Source organism: Lepidochelys kempii, chromosome 1 (assembly GCF_965140285.1).
Source record: "Lepidochelys kempii isolate rLepKem1 chromosome 1, rLepKem1.hap1, whole genome shotgun sequence".
NCBI classification, from domain to species: Eukaryota; Metazoa; Chordata; order Testudines; family Cheloniidae; genus Lepidochelys; species Lepidochelys kempii.
Genome location: NC_136380.1, coordinates 149,304,564 through 149,320,813, shown reverse-complemented (window position 1 = coordinate 149,320,813; position 16,250 = coordinate 149,304,564). Strand labels below are relative to the sequence as shown.

General features: G+C 38.8%; 1 protein-coding gene and 1 non-coding gene across 12 annotated transcripts in view; one reads left to right on the top strand and one right to left on the bottom strand.

Annotated features, from left to right (window-relative positions):
* DMD (dystrophin) overlaps nucleotides 1–16,250 on the top strand; it is a 1,937,833-nt gene that overhangs the window by 966,720 nt on the left and 954,863 nt on the right. The gene's annotated exons all lie outside the window — the stretch shown is intronic.
* Nucleotides 12,232–12,303, bottom strand: TRNAW-CCA (transfer RNA tryptophan (anticodon CCA)). The gene has a single exon. It is a non-coding gene; the product is annotated as a tRNA-Trp (tRNA).

Below are 16,250 nucleotides of genomic sequence, written 5' to 3'. Positions count from 1 at the left end.
CTGCTGCTAATGGCAGTGGTGAAATATCAAAATAGTTCTTAACCTGAATTTATAGTAAAAAGCCATTTTCATGACACGTCAGGCCAAAAGTGTTATTTCATTATTATATGAGTTGTTTAATTCTGCTCCATTACACCCGGTTCTGCATTACTCGTCATTCCTAATTTACTGTATCCTATTAAAAGTTTTTTTAGGTCATTTGTTGTTACTGCTAGTAAGACATTAAAATGCCTTGAGGCTATGAAAAATAATAAATTTAATGTTGCTAGTATAGTTCTGCCAAGCCTTGCCACCAGTAGATCACAATTGATAGCTTGTACTTAGATTGTACTGTAAATCTTGGCATTGTTTATTCTGAGAAACAATTTCTATCTTCATAGTAATTTAAAATGATGCATTTTTCAAACATTTCATTATTAAACTTTTTTCAAATGACTATTTGCAGACATAAATGTGCAGTTTGAACTCTCCAAATTGTTATAATTTTTGTAAGAACATTATACAGGATGTGAATGAATAAACATATTTCCCTGTAGTTCTCTCCTTTGAGAAAAGAAAAGCCTTGAAATTGAGCAGTCTGAACACCAGGGACTTGATTCTCCACAGCCTTACACCTTTTCTCAAAGCAGATAAGTTATTGCTTACATCGTAATGAAAGAGGTGTCGGCAAGCCCAGAGGTGCCAGGGCTATGAACAGTGAAGCCTAGAGGTGCCAGGGCTTAGCCCTGGCACACCCTAGTACAAATTACACACTGTGAAAAGTGTTCCAATTCCTACCTGTGCAAAGTCGTTACCTATTGCTACCAAATCGGAATGGTAGTGTTCTATACATCCACTTTACACCCATTTTGCATACAGGCACAAGATGCAACGGACTGGAGAATCTGACCCCTTAGCACTGAATTTAGCCCTCTTTTAGGCTTGGTCTTAAATGGTCACAGCCTGTAACGTATGTCGGCAATGCACTTCTGGATGTACACAATTGTCTTCAGCCTGGGCAAATTGATTTACATACTGACTATTGTCAATATGGATAAAATTGAGATCCTTGAGTGACTACTTGAGAGTTGGATGGTTGGTTCCTCTGATAAAGAAAACATTCATCTGATTTGCTTCTAGCTACATCTATTTCTTTTAATTTGTCATGAAAGTCATATGGGGTTGATTACTGTTAATATCGTCCATAGGCATACGTGTTGGGTCTAAAGTCGACACCTGTACTGCAAGGTTTTGAGAACTTAATTAAAGCACATTCGTGTAGGCTCAGCACTGAAATCCTGCTGAATCCTCTGAAGTGGATGGTCAGGCATCCATTAATAACTCAATTATTGGAAACCACCAGAAAATATTATTTCCTTGGACAACAAAGTTTCTGATAACCAAGGTTCACATAAATGGGCTTTTTTATGCTCCATTTCACTGGTCATTATATTTTTCATTTAATAATATCTTTATTTATATTTATATATATATATATATAGAGAGAGAGCCTTTCCCAGAGGATCCTAACACATTTCACATCTACATCCAGTACATATAATATTTCTGAAGTACTGTCACCTCTTGGCCAGCAGCCGTGCATACGTGCAGTGTAAAATGTGTAGTATAACAGAGAAAGGAAGAAGAAAAAGAGTACTTGTGGCACCTTAGAGACTGTGCCACAAGTACTCCTTTTCTTTTTGCGAATACAGACTAACACGGCTGTTACTCTGAAACCAGAGAAAGGAAGGTACATTTGGCTAAGGGCAGCAGGGTAGAACTATACTTTAAGAAGAGTGTTATAGGATCTATATTGTCCAAGCAGAGTACATCCAGATTTTGTTTATTTTAAAGATTCATCCAAAAGACCTACCCACAGCAAACTCGGTTTATTTGAAAACTCTAGTTGCCTTCTCTTGCTCGTCTCCATTTCTATCAGGCTACTATAAGTTTAATGTTCTAGCTCATGCAAGAGATGATTTTTATCTACCACAGTTATACAGACTACTGAATTAGGTTTTCATTGAAAATGCATGATAGAAGTATCTGTAAGTCATATTAAGATATTAAGTTTTTTATTAATATTGAGCTGGTATGAGAGTTTGGAAACCAGTGGGTGAAAGTTATCTTCTAATTGAACTATTTTAGTAGTCATATCATGTCTACATCTCAGTCACGACAGACTGATTTATTTAGATAATTTCATTTACATGAGGTACAGTACTATGTATGGTGAAGGAATATGGGTGAGGATGTGACTGGTGAAAATCTGTTTTCCCCTCTTTGTAATTATTTCTTAAAATAAATACTGTGGTACATACCTGAGCTGCAAAAACAAGTAAAATGTGTACTTTCCCCCTTCAAATAAACCTGCATCACATATCACTCCGATTCAACCTGTGAATTTTGTAAAGACTTGTGGTGCATTGCAAATTTAATGTAACTCTTCTAGCAAAAGTGAAATCCCAAGTTTTTTAAATGTTTTTTTTTTTAGAAGAGATAGGTAAATACTGCAAAATTAAAACCTGAGAACATTCCCAGAAATTTATGAATGAATTTACTGCAGCTGTGTTCATGCTCACTTATGTTCATTTTCTATAGACAGGTCAGTGCTCAGGTTTGCTCACATAAGTGTTTGTCTAAAGTACATTCCAAGCTGATGTATTCACAATGGAAGGCGGTATATTTTCATATGGGATGGGACATTTCTTGACACAACATGAGGACAAGGTTGTCCAAACAGCTTGATAGAGACATGGCACAGAGTTCCGTAAGCGAACAAGCCAAAAATATGACTGCACTCTTTGCAATCAGGGCTGTATATGCATGCACAGTTACTTTGTGGGAATATGACAATACCCAACTAAAGCTAAACTGTGCAGCCAGCCAACAAATCTGTTCACCGTTTTTTTTCCCCCTGGGAAGACCTTGTGTAAAGCTCATGTGTCCAGAAAGGAGAAGATTCAACATTTTCTTAAAGGCATTAGTTAGCTTTCTATAAAACATTCCCTCGCTCTGAAAGACTGAAAGCCCCAGTAACTTATTAATGCCCTCCTCTATTATTTTAGTTACAGTGGCAGTTGACAACATAATCAACATAACTTGAATATTTAATAAACATAGAGAGCTATTCATAATCAATCCAAAAAGTTTATAAAAGCAACAAAACCTCGCTAAGATAAATGCAAAAATTCAATTACTGAATATATTTGAAAATCTCAGGTTAAGCATATGCATGTTTAAAGGAGTGAGGCCTTGATTATATTTTTCAAAGCTTACAATACTTCTGAGTGATAGAAAAAATTGTTTGTTTCATAACTTTGCTAGTTGTTGGTATCTTTAGAGATAAAATTTTGCTTTTATATAGAACAAGAGCATGTTATAGGCCTTTTTAAAAAGTAATTATTACAGACCTATTTTTGAGATAAACTATCTGTAATAAGATTCATAAAATTTATTTCCAATAGTTCCCTCTGAGACTTTCAAGGAGACTCTACTTCCTTCTATGTCCTTTTTTTGAGCTTCCCTGAGTAATTTTCTTTTTCAGAAAATAAAGCATATTGACTTTGTAATGGCATGCAATTGGAGGCATACAGTAATTTTTAATTATCTTTCCAAACTAAAATGACATATTATTTTAATAAATCTTTTGGTAACATTTTAAAGCAAACATTATATATTTACAGTCAGATTGTGTTTGATCTTAATATGTAGCTATGCTAAGTCTTTTTTTCCATGTTACACTCCACTTCATTTCTTATGCAACCAGCATTCTATGTCAAGTAGTGGTGGTGTAGCTGTGTTGGTCCCAGGATCTGAGAGAAGCAAGGTAGATGAGGTGATATCTTATATTGGGCCAACTTCTATCAATGAAAGAGACAAGCTTTTAAGTTCCACAGAGCTCTCGGTCAGGTCAGGCCCAGCCCAGAACAGAAGAAGAGCTCTATGGATCTCTTATTGGACCAACTTCTATTGATGAAAAAGCTATTATTTTACCCACCTTATCTCTCTCAGTGGCAACTAGTTCATCTTGTGAAAAGTGAATGCACAAGAGTACACTTTTTCTACTCAGACAGCTTCTGATGAGCTCACGTTGACAAGAATAGTCAGATATGTAATAATTATGCAACTTGTCATATTATCCTTTTTGACTCATCACATTAACAATGAAACCTGATATAGAAAGAGTTATGTGATTTTAATAGGTCTAAGCATTTTAACTTTCCCAAGAACTATTCTTCTATCCTATCTCCAAACTTAATTGTCCGTTGCTTCTGTTTGAAAAGGTAAACATAAATACATTATTGATTGTTTGCTTCTTGTGTTTGTGACTGTTTAGCAGCTTTGTTATTGAACAGTCTACCAAAGTATAAATTCTCATAGAGTGAGAGAAGTTCCAGTTTATACAGCAAATGGAACAACATAGGAAAGACAGACTGTTGTACTCCAAGTCTGATCACTTTAAAATGACAGAATTAGGAATGTTCAAACCGGATGAAGCTCAAGAATACAATTAAGATGTTAACATGTCGGGGAGTCTGCCACTCAGGAAAAAAAAAATGTAGAGTGAGAGATACAAACTGGGAAGATATCTTGGGATTGGGCAAGTTCCTGATATTGAGGTTCGACTATCTGGGAAGCTAAGAGAACCTGGTTATTAGTCAATGGATTCCTTTTAAAATATCCAAGAAAAGAAATAGCAGCCTAACCCCAACACCAATCTTTCCTAGGGAGAGGAGAAAACTATCCTTCATTCATTTCACATAAATTAATTTGCAGAGGGTCACTTCAGATAGAGTTGGGGATAGAACCCAATCTAACACCCTAATCTAACACACCATTAGGGGATAGAACCCTAATCTAACACACCACTTCCATTTACTACAGTCTTCTATATTCCACAATAACATAGTGTGGTTTAGGTCTGGTCTGCACTACAGCCCTTTGTTAGTATAACTGTGTCAGTCGGGGTGTGAAAAAATCCAACCCACCGAGTTGAAAGAGTTATATCGACCTAATGACGTGTAGACAGAGCTATGTCGGCGGGAGAGCCTCTTGGGGAGGTGGGTTAACTAAGCCCACAGGAGAGCTGCGTCAGTGTCACTGTAGCTTTTTAAGTGTAGACTTGCCCTTGCCCTTTTAGCAGCTAGACCACAGAGAGAGGTTTATGACTCTCCTACTTCTTTCATGCTAAGATAGCTGGTTAATTTTTAGCTCCTGGAGTAGAGATTTATGTTTTTATATCCAGAGGTTCTGAGCTCAGTCCCCACAGATGACACAAAGAGGACAAACATAAGGTAATAGTAAAGGTTATATGTGTCCACATATATTAAACCTAAAGATATTTCTTGTGATGAGGGAATACTATCCATACTGTACTAGAGGCTTACCTACCATCTCTGGATGCATATGTTTGGATTAGACAAGGGCTTCTGTCATTCTATTATCCATACACTGAAAACCATAGATGGGTACTTAAATGTTTTTCTTGAATACTTTTTAGATTGACATGTATAATTTCTGTACACAAATTCTACATACTTACCATAAACTTCTGAAATAGTGCTTGAAATTTGTGAACTATCATACTTTTTTCAAAACTGTGAAAGAAATGAAGATGATATTTCTCTTTTCCCAGGAAAGCTAATAGTGACAGCTTGATAAGCAAATGTGTTTTGCACTAGGGAATGAGCACTGAATGCCTACAATGACTGAGGTGTATTAGAATGGACTTGTGTGATCTCTCTTTTTCTTCCTATTGGTCTCTATTGCCCTTTTTGGTGTATCTGTCTCTTTATTTACTTGAACATGTAAAAATGTGCACATTATATTGAGTCTGAATTTGTATAGGTTCCACTTCCAGCCATTAGATATTCTTATGCATTTGTCTATTAGACTGAAGAGTCCTCTTTTATCACAATTATCTGTGCCAGGTGGCTACTTATAGACTGTGGTCAAATCAGCATTTAACCTTCTCGTTTATAAGCTAAATTGTTTGATCTCCTTTCACTATATAAGGTATGTTTTCCAAACTTTAATTATCTTCCTGGCTCTTCTCTGAATCCTTTCCCAGTTTTAAACATCCTTCTTCAATTGTGGACACCATAAATGGACATGGTATTCTAGTAGCAGTCACACCAGTGCCAGATACTCCAATTTGATATTCCCCTATTTATACATTCAAGAATTGCATTGGTAATTGTCCGCCAGGACCCTCAAGTCTTTTTCAACTCACTGCTTCCCAGGATAGAGGTACCCATCCTGTAAATATAGTGTTGAAATATATATTATTTGCTTGTGCCCAGCTTACTAAGTGTTCCAGATCAATCAGACCAGTGACCTCTCTCCTTCATTATTTACCACACCTACAATCATTTTGTCATCTGCAAACTTTGTCAGTACAGATTATATGCTTTCTTCCTTGTCATTGGTAAAAGTGGTAAATAACATAGGACCAAGAATTGATCCCTACAGGAACCCCATAGAAATGCACTCATGATTACATTTTTGAGACCAGTCAGCCATTTTAATCCATTTAATGTGTGGCAGTTTGATTCTGTAACTTTCATAATGTTGATTTTCCCAACCCCCATGTTAGTTTGAATAAAATTATTGAGTTCTGTGGACAAAATATAGGGATTTAAATTTTTGTAATAAAAGCAGATTAGAATTTCTCTGGTGAGTATGGATTATTTGTTAATATGCACAACCGTGAAAAACAAGGGAGTGCTTTGATGGGTGTGAATAATAGCTGGATCGAGAAAGATGATTCTATTTATCTGAGGATTTTGATATTTCTAAATTTGGTTTTATTCTGATTTCGAACATAAACCAAAAAATTCAAAATTTGGAGAGAAAGGGAATGGAGCCCTGGCTCCAAGTAGGGTGACCAGATAGCAAGTGTAAAAAATCGGGACGGGGGTGGGGGTAATAGATGCCTATATAAGACCCCCCCCCCCCGCAAATCTGGATTGTCGCTATAAAATTGGTACATCTGGTCACCCTAGCTCCAAGTCAGTCTGTCTACTCTTATTCCCTCCACACCCTGGCTCCAAGCTGGGCTCTGCAGTTGCCTGCAGTCTGACTCAATGTAGAGCATGTGCACAGTAATCCAATTAACTTCCCCTTGTGAAGAAACTGGAGAGTAAGAGGTAGCTGCAGCCAGGTCCCGGTGGGCAGGGAGAAAGAAAATTAAATGTCAGGCATCTGTCTGCAGTAAAATAGAAAATTCTATGGCAGAAATGCTAAATTCCATAGCATCTTGGAAAAATACTAAGTTTCCTGGCTGTGGAATCTTGAAGTCTATGTGAAGAATGGGGCTGGTCACATCTTTTTAGAGTTATTGTTTCAGGATCTATGCAAACATAGGAAGATATCACATCATTGGTTATTTTTAGTTCATGTTTTCAAGGCTATCTTTGTAACTCTATGGGTTAGACATATAATTTAAAACAAACAAAAGTCCACAAATAACTGAAGTTCTAGAGCACAGAAATTTGCACCGCATTCCACAGCAGATTCTGCAGACACAGAATCATGGAGCACACAGAGCCCTGATTGAAATATGGAACTGAGGGGTTTCTTCTTGCTTTAAATTCAATTCTGAACACAGTCTTAACTACCAACATATCCGTAATATGTTGCTGTCTCCATGTAGATCTACTCATCTATGTGATGACAAATATCAGGAGCTACTTTTTGGAAAACTGACTCAGTCTGGCAGAGTGCACAAAAGCAGATAGTGGATTAATCTACATGTTCAGATTTGACTTTCATTGCTTGTAGAAAAAAAAAACAAATGGTAATATGCTAGATCTCTCCATCCGTTCTCCATTATAGTATCCTCGAGGGATGATTTGCCCTTGTTTGTTTTTCACTGTAAAAAGTATAATAAACAAAATCACTAGCAGGTTTCCAAGCAGTTCATAAACGCCCTGAAGATATCAGGGTTCCTCTCAGCTCTATGAGAATTACTGAAGTCCATTAACCATCAACCGACATAAATGTAATTTGTACTGTAGTTATGATCTTATATAGTCTGTGGTTTTTCCTTATCACTATGACTTTTGGGGAATATAGCACGTAAACTGAAAGCATTAAGAATGGAAAATTTCATAATGTTGTTAAAATAAATGTGCAGCAATGTAATTCCATCATGGTGTTCAGGCACACTGTGGAGTAATACATGTTCACAGTATAATTGTTCTTTCTAATTGCAATTAGAATATTAAATATGGCAGATACTTTGAACACAAAGTCTACAATGTGGCTCTAGGCATAGACTTGAGCAAGGAGTGTTGCATAAATTTCATTGCCCTAGAAGCCACTCCAGGGGACATTGTGCCTCAGAGACAACCCAATGAGGCATAATTCCTTCCCTCTTTTTTTCTTTTGCTAGTTGTTTGATGCTGGACAATTTGAACCATGCCAGCTGTGATGGCTGGTCTCTTTTAGTGGGTGGAGTGAAGCGAAGCTAAGACTTTGTACCTTCTCCACCCCTCCCTGCCATTCCCATCCAACTACTCTTGATGGGCACAGGGAATAAACAGATTCTGACTTTTACCCCCATGTAGCCTTGGCTGTAGCTAGCACTTGCTGTGTTGAGGAAAGAGCTTCAAGGGTCTAAAGCTTTCCGAATTCTGTCCCATATAAAATCCTCTGTACTGCTTCTCTTATCCCCTATGTAGAAGGGTGAGGCCCCTGGACCTGGTGCCACCTTAGATGATGGAGCTGATGTGGAACAGAGGGAGCTAGAAGTCTGTGACATATGAATACACAGACCACTATAAATACAGTGCAACATGTATGCAGTTAAATATATAGGCACACTGGTACAGAGCACACAATATCAAATGATAGAGGGTTACATTTTACACTGTTGACTTTCCTAAACTATCCAATTATAGGATGTCAGACCACATGAAAAACTTAGAGATGAAAGAAAAAAGAAAAGAGGACTTGTGGCACCTTAGAGACTAACCAATTTATTAGAGCATAATTTTACCAGTGAAAATTTGAGATATCAGTTGCCTTTTCCCAATGGAAGCACATCATTTAATTTATTGAGAGTGAGCAAGGAAGACAACTCAGCGGACGAAAGGGAGAAAATCAGCAGCGATGTTCCTAGGCAGTCAAGATAAGCATTGCAAAGAAAAAATCGGAGAAAAGGATGTTGGATAAATCCGAGCTTGAGTTTGTAGATGAATGAAGGGCAAGAAGCATGAACAAAATAACAGATTATGCCCAAATCAAAGGGCCTAGAGCCCATGAGGATTCTAATTTAGAAAACCATATTTTCCTTTACTGTGCAGAGGAAAAATGGATATTAAAAGTGAAAAGAAATTTAAAGTGAAATAATAGCTGCACAGTTCAGTTGTGCTATGGTGGAATGAGAATGGAGGGAACCCACCTTACTCTCTCCCCTCCCCACAAATGTGCCTGTTCAGGGTAGCTATAATTCCATTATGTGTGTCTGGGAGCACAAGGGAGGGGATTTAGCTACCACTGACAAGAGCGCTAGTCAGATCCAAATGAGTCCTCTTTGACAGGAGCCATGGACCATGGTCTTATCCATCGCACGATGCAGAAGAGCTGAGCTGGACACAGCACTGAAGTTTTCCCAGATTTGTTGCTATCCATTTGTTTTCCTCTGCTCTTCAGAAGCTGTATGCATTTTAAAGGCATTGTGCCTTCAAGCAGCACTGTTGGGGCTGTGTGCCTCATTCCCTCATTCTCTATGCATTTCCAGTTTTTAGCAACCATAACTGAGCTCTTAGACTGCTACTGTGCAATTGCAGAGAATGTACGTAAGAGCAGTTAGAGATGGAACTATTGACTTAACTAAAAATATCAAGGGTGTTAACTACAGAGTGACAAAGAGGAAGGAAATAAATGTAAGTATCAGCTGAATCATTTAGAACTTTGGGGAAAAAACTGTGGTTAAAGCATACCCTTCCACTGGTTACAAAACAAAATCTTACATTCTGAAAAAAATAGGTTTCTATTTGCAATACGTTTTGTCATGCTTGTATTGTCTAACAATTTGCAATCAAACTGCTAAAGATTTAGGCTGGAGGAAAAAGTCCAGATGTTTAAATAACCAAAAATACCTAGAAGAGAAGTTTTAATTAGATGTAATGATTTCATTAGTTTTTGACTTGTATGGATTTTTTTAACCACTTCCTAGGCTTCTTGACTTTCATATAGGACTCTGTATTTGAAAAAGTCATTTGTTTCCTGGCAGTTAGGATTGATTTATTGAGCACATAACAGCAAGAGAAAAACAAAAGAGAAGCTTAGTGAAGTTGCCATCAGAATGTGTGCTGAGGCTAAACTATAAAACTTCCATTATTAAACTAATGGGGAGAAACTCGATGCTATTATATACAGATTGAGCGTATTAAAAAAAGCCAAAACACCTAGAAGATGATGCAAATGTCATTCAGAAGGACCAGATTCAGAAAAACATTGAAGCAGGTGCTTGACTGTAAGCACAGGGCTAATCTTATCCTATTCAGCAAACTGCATAAATACATGCTGGTCCCATTAGAGTCAAGCTGTTTGTTGAACAGGAGTGAGATTAGTCACATTCTATCAATTAAGCACATGCTCAAGTGCATTGTTGAACTGGGTCCTATACTTGAAACAATATACCGTATATGAAACTCTCTATAATAAATAGACTACATCATATTTCTCATACTCTTTTTCTGAAATGGATCTCCCTCTTTAAAACAACAGCAAATGTTGCAGCACATAACATGAGATGTGTTTGTGGATAGCTCAGAATACACACTTTGTTAGACCTGGTTAAATTCAGCATAGTATTTTGAAGTGCTCCTACACATCGGTAATATCTGATACAGAAAGCGAAACACCAGTTGTAAGGTAACAATATTTGCAAATCCTGTTGTCTGCTCCGGCAACATATTTGTTTGTATTTTGTTATTTCTAAATCAAAAAGAGCATGGCAGAATAACATACAGTGTAAGATTTCTTCATATATCTTACTCTTTTAAATCCATTAGGGTGGCTTACAGAGATGTGTTAGACATTTTACTAGCCATTTCACATCTGCGAAGACTGCAGAGAACAGGTTTCTCTCTAACTAATGTTAGGAGTTACCATTTGTTACAAGTTCCTGAGCCTTGCTGAGTCCTGAGCCTTCTTGAGTCTCTCTCTCTATATAGTCACCAGAGATGGAACAAATCTTTGTTTCGTATTTGATTTTATGCTACCAGAATGTTGCCCTTCATTATCCAGATCTATATTTTCTGAACCCCCTTGTTATCTTGAAACAAGAGCTATGTCCTCTGATTTGAGATGGGCTATGATACTATTTCAGGTGATGAGGCATAGATAATTTGTAGGGAAGAACATGGGAAAGAAGACGAGTTGAGAAAGGAAAAAATCAGAAGATAGTCCTTCATTTGCCAATGATTTTCAGCAGACAGAAAAAGACTAGGACAGGCAAACTGTGCATGCACACAGCCAGTTGCTTCAGTCTCAAATTCCCCAGCAACACAATTGCAGTGATGTCAATGTCCTTGAGGTCTTCTTTGCAGAGGGAAGTGGCTTATGTGAGTTTGTACCTGTACCTAGAAGAACTATACGTTGGCCTGCTCTTAAATATTGCACACCAGTTCATGGAGCAGTGAACCCTCAGGGAAGATATTGAGCAAGAGTGTAGCATACAAGAGCTATCATTCACAGTCCAGTTCAATTTATGCAGTCTTAACTCAGCTTATGGACTGTGAGCTTTTCAAGTGGAGTGATTACCCAAATTCCTGTTTCATTTGTTAGTGTAAACATGATAAAAAACCTTAACCATTGTTTTCTGTGTCATTGTTGCTGTTGTGGTAATTTAGAAAGATGAAGTATAAGACCTGTTGAGACAACTCATCTGCCTTCCCTTTCCTGTCCTTCTGCAGCTCATTAGGGCTACCACTCAAAATACATTGGATCCCAGCAGCAACCACCATGGGGCAGACTCATCACCTGCCGTAGCATCCTATTAAAGATTGAAGGGTTTTATACAGGCACTTTACTCTATCATAGCCAAGATCATAGAATATCAGGGTTGGAAGGACCTCAGGAGGTCATCTAGTTCAACCCCCTGCTCAAAGCAGGACTAATCCCCCCAATTTTTGCCCCAGATCCCTAAATGGCCCCTTCAAGGATTGAACTCACAACCCTGGGTTTAGCAGGCCAATGCTCAAACCACTGAGCTATCCCTCCCCCTAAACACTCATTTGACCCCGACGTGGTTCGAACACGCAACCTTCTGATCTGGAGTCAGATGCACTACCATTGCGCCACGAGGTCCGTTGCAACCATTGCGCCACCAAGATAGGGTGGGGGGACCCTCCTGCAGCAGCCTCATAGATGTTCCTGTTGTTCAGGGTCAACAAAAATTTCATACCAGGTGGAAATCGTCTAGTATCAGGTCTCAGGCCTAACCTGAAACTTCCCAAGGTTAACAGAAAGGTTCAGTAACCTCCGTTGTTTGGTAGATCTCATATCACCTAAAATTATTTTTCTCAGTTAAAAACTCAGCAGTTAATTTGTTAAACTGAATGATGACTATAACAGTGCTTTTTTCCATTTTTCCATAACACCATTTTTCCCAACAAGAGTTGCAGCATGTTTAAATAGGACTCAAGGCGAGAAATCAGTGGTGTGAGGTGGGTTCGGTAGGCTGTGTTCCAAAGGAGTAAAATCACTAGGGCGTGGATGAGGGACAAGCTGCCAGTGGGCGAGTGGAAATGCAGTAGTTTTGTGGTGTACAGCAGCTGATGTGGGTGGGGGCATTCAGGAGTTTATGTGAATGAGATGTTTTGTGGGGAGCAGCGTTCGTTTGAGGACTGGTGCAACAGTGTTGTGTGGGGACTGTATTCAGCCTTCAGTGTACACGTGGGGCAGCAGGTATATGTGCGGATGTGTTTTGAGGTGGGGCACAGCAACATGGGGAAGATGTGATGAGTGGGCTACAACAGTGGGTATGGTTATAAATTGGAATATTAATAATTTAAGGATTTTAAAATATGCAAATTTGTGGGGGGGGGCAAAATTGCTGTGCTTTACCACCACTTCAAGCATTTTAGCCTGGAGTTACTATAAGCACCTAACTAAGCCCATAAAAGATTTTCCATCCATTGTATATGACTAAAATTATAAAACGAGGACTGTTTTTTTTTAAGGGTCCTTGCTAGTATTGGAATACAGGAAACGTCTTAATGCTCACTAGTAATTATGGATTTAAGCAATGGACTTGCATATACAGTGTAATACTCTTCATTTGTTTCTCTCAGGAATATGATTGTGCTTAACTGAGAGCTGAGCAACATCTGCTTCAGTGTTCTTTTGTTTCTATGCTAAAAGTTTTAAATTGACTTTTAGAAACAAGCAGATTTTCGTTGCTCTGATGAGACTTGATACAAAATAGATTTTTAATTCAGAGACCTTATATTGTAATTAAATATCCCAGTGAGGTTCACATTTCTATTTTCATAGCAAAAACTGAACTCTGATCTATTTATGACTCCTGAGAGAACAATATTGTGGTATAATTTTCACATACAAATGTAACACTTTTTATATCTTGTGTAAATCATTCTTTAAAAAAAGTTTCTCGCAGCTGGATTTGAAACAAAAGCTGTACAAGATACAGGTCAAACTTAGCATAACTCAAAAATTTCATAAAGTCCAATTATACAACAAAATATGGAGTAGAAGACCAGAAATGAAATGCAAGACCATTATTACTTCAAGAATGATAGCGAATAGGGGATCACGAACAGGGGAGGTTGAGAAAGAGTTTGTAAGAGGGAGACGTAATATAATCAAAATGCTTAGGAAGGGCCGCATTATGAGTGCCAACACTGCCTCTGTCTCCAGACAACCTAATCATGGCCTCTACCCAGATTCTGGTATGGACTTCCAGAGACTGTGGTCTACTTTCCCCACTCTCAGAAAGCCAGACTGGGGGAGACCGTCCACTATGAAAGATGTCTGCTGGTGGAGTCTGTCAGGAAACAGGTGGGAGAGCTACAGGAGAGGTAGCTAGGCTGCGGATCATCCGTGCCCACGAGGAATTCCTCAGGAGTATTCATATGGAGATGTCCAGGGCTGAGGAAGCTATCCAGCTACAGAGGACTGATGTCACACCACCGGGGGAGGAGGATATGACTCTGTCACAGGGAGGGCACTGGCTGCTGGTTACTTCTGGCAGCAGTCAGTGCTCCACCCCCTACTCCCAACCCACCCACCATTGTGATGAAGAACAGATATGCTTTCCTGGCAACAAGCGATGAGGAATCACCCCCAAAGGTGGAAGAGGAGAAGCCATGTATCCCCAAGGCTGGAAGAACTGCAGCCATGATTCCCAGAAGGAAACCTAGCATAATTGTGGTTGGTGACTCTCTTCTGAATGGGACAGAGGCAGCCACCTGTTAGCCTGACATGGCATCCCAGGAGGTATGCTGCCTGCCAGGGGTCCAAATCCAAAACATTATGGAGGGATTGTCAAGGATCATTCGGCCCTCTGAGTACTCTCCCATGTTACTCATCTATGTGGGCACTAATCATATTGTGAGGTATGACCCTCAGCAGATCAGAAGTGACTACAGGGCTCTGGGATTAAGGGTGAAGTTGGTATTCTCTTTGATCCTTCCGATCAAATGTAGGGGCCCAGGCAGAGACAGATGCATCCTGGAGGTGAATGCCTGGCTGTGAGGATGGTGTAGCCAGGCGGGCTTCAGCTTGACCATGGGATGCTGTTCATAGAAGAACTGCTAAGCAGAGATGGGGTCCACCTTCTGAGGAAGGAGAAGAGCATATTTGGATACAGACTGGCTGAGAAGGGGCTTAAATTAGGTTTGAGGGGGCAGGTGACAAAAGCCAATGGGTAACTCAAAAACATGGAGACCTGTGAGAAAAGTTGGAATTTGGGGGGAGCATGGGCTGTAATAGCAGGGATAAGGGAGAGACAAGAGAGAACATGGAGGAAAATCAAATCAGTATCGCAGATGTCCGCATACTAATGCAAGAAGTACGGGAAATAAGTTGGAAGAGCTAGAAATGCTAGTTAATATATACAACTATTATATGATTGGCATCACAGAGGCTTGGTGGGATAATACACATGATTGGAATATTTATACAGAAGTATTGTATTTATACAATATATATTACTCAGGAAGGACAGGCAGGGAAAAAAGGGAGAAGGCTAAAATGTATATTTATATATATTAAAAATGTATACACTTGGACCCAGGTTGAGATGGAAATTGGAGACAGACATGCTGAAGGTTTCTGGTAAGGACAAAAGGGGTAAAAAAAACAACAACAAAGTCTCTACTTGAGACCACCTAACCAGGAAGAAGAGATGGATGAGACATTTTTAAACTAACAAAATCATCTAAAACACATGACTTGGTGGTGATGGGGGACTTCAACTACTCAGACATTTGTAGAGAAATTAACACAGAGGGGCACAGATTATCCAACAAGTTCTTGAATATATTGGAGACAACTTTTTATTTCCGAACGTGGAGAAAGCTGCTAGGAGAGAGGAGGTTCTAGATTTTGATTGTGACAAATAGGGAGGAACTGGTTCAGAATTTGAAAGTGGAAGGCAGCTGAAGTGAAAGTGATCCTAAAATGGTAGTGTTTGTGATTCTAAGGAATGGTAGGAGGGAAAACAGCACAATAAAGATAATGGCTTCCAAGAACGCAGACTTTAGCAAACTCAGAGTTCTTAATGTAAGATCCCATGGGAAGGAGGTCTACAGGGAAAAACAGTTCAAGAGACTTGGCAATTTTTCAAAGAGACATTACTGAGAGCACAAGAACAAATGATTCCACTGTGTAGGAAAGATAGGAAGTATGGCAAGAGACCACGCTGGCTTAACCAGAAAACCGTCGATCTGAAACTCAAAAGAGAGTCCCATAAAAAGTTGAAACTGGGTCAGATTACAAAGGATGAATATAAAAAAATAATAGAAGTATGTAGGGACAAAATTAGAAAAGCCAAGGCACAAAACAAGATTAAACTAGCTAGAAACATAAAAGGTAACTAGAAATCTTTCTACAAATACAATAGAAGCAAGAGGAAGACCAAGGACAGAGTAGGCCCATTACTCAATGAGGAGGGGAAAAAACAATAACAGAAAATGTGGAAACAGTAGAAGTGCTAAATGCCTTTTTTGTTTTGGTTTTCACCAAAAAGGTTAGTAGCAATTAGACATCTAACACAATGAATGCCAGGGAAA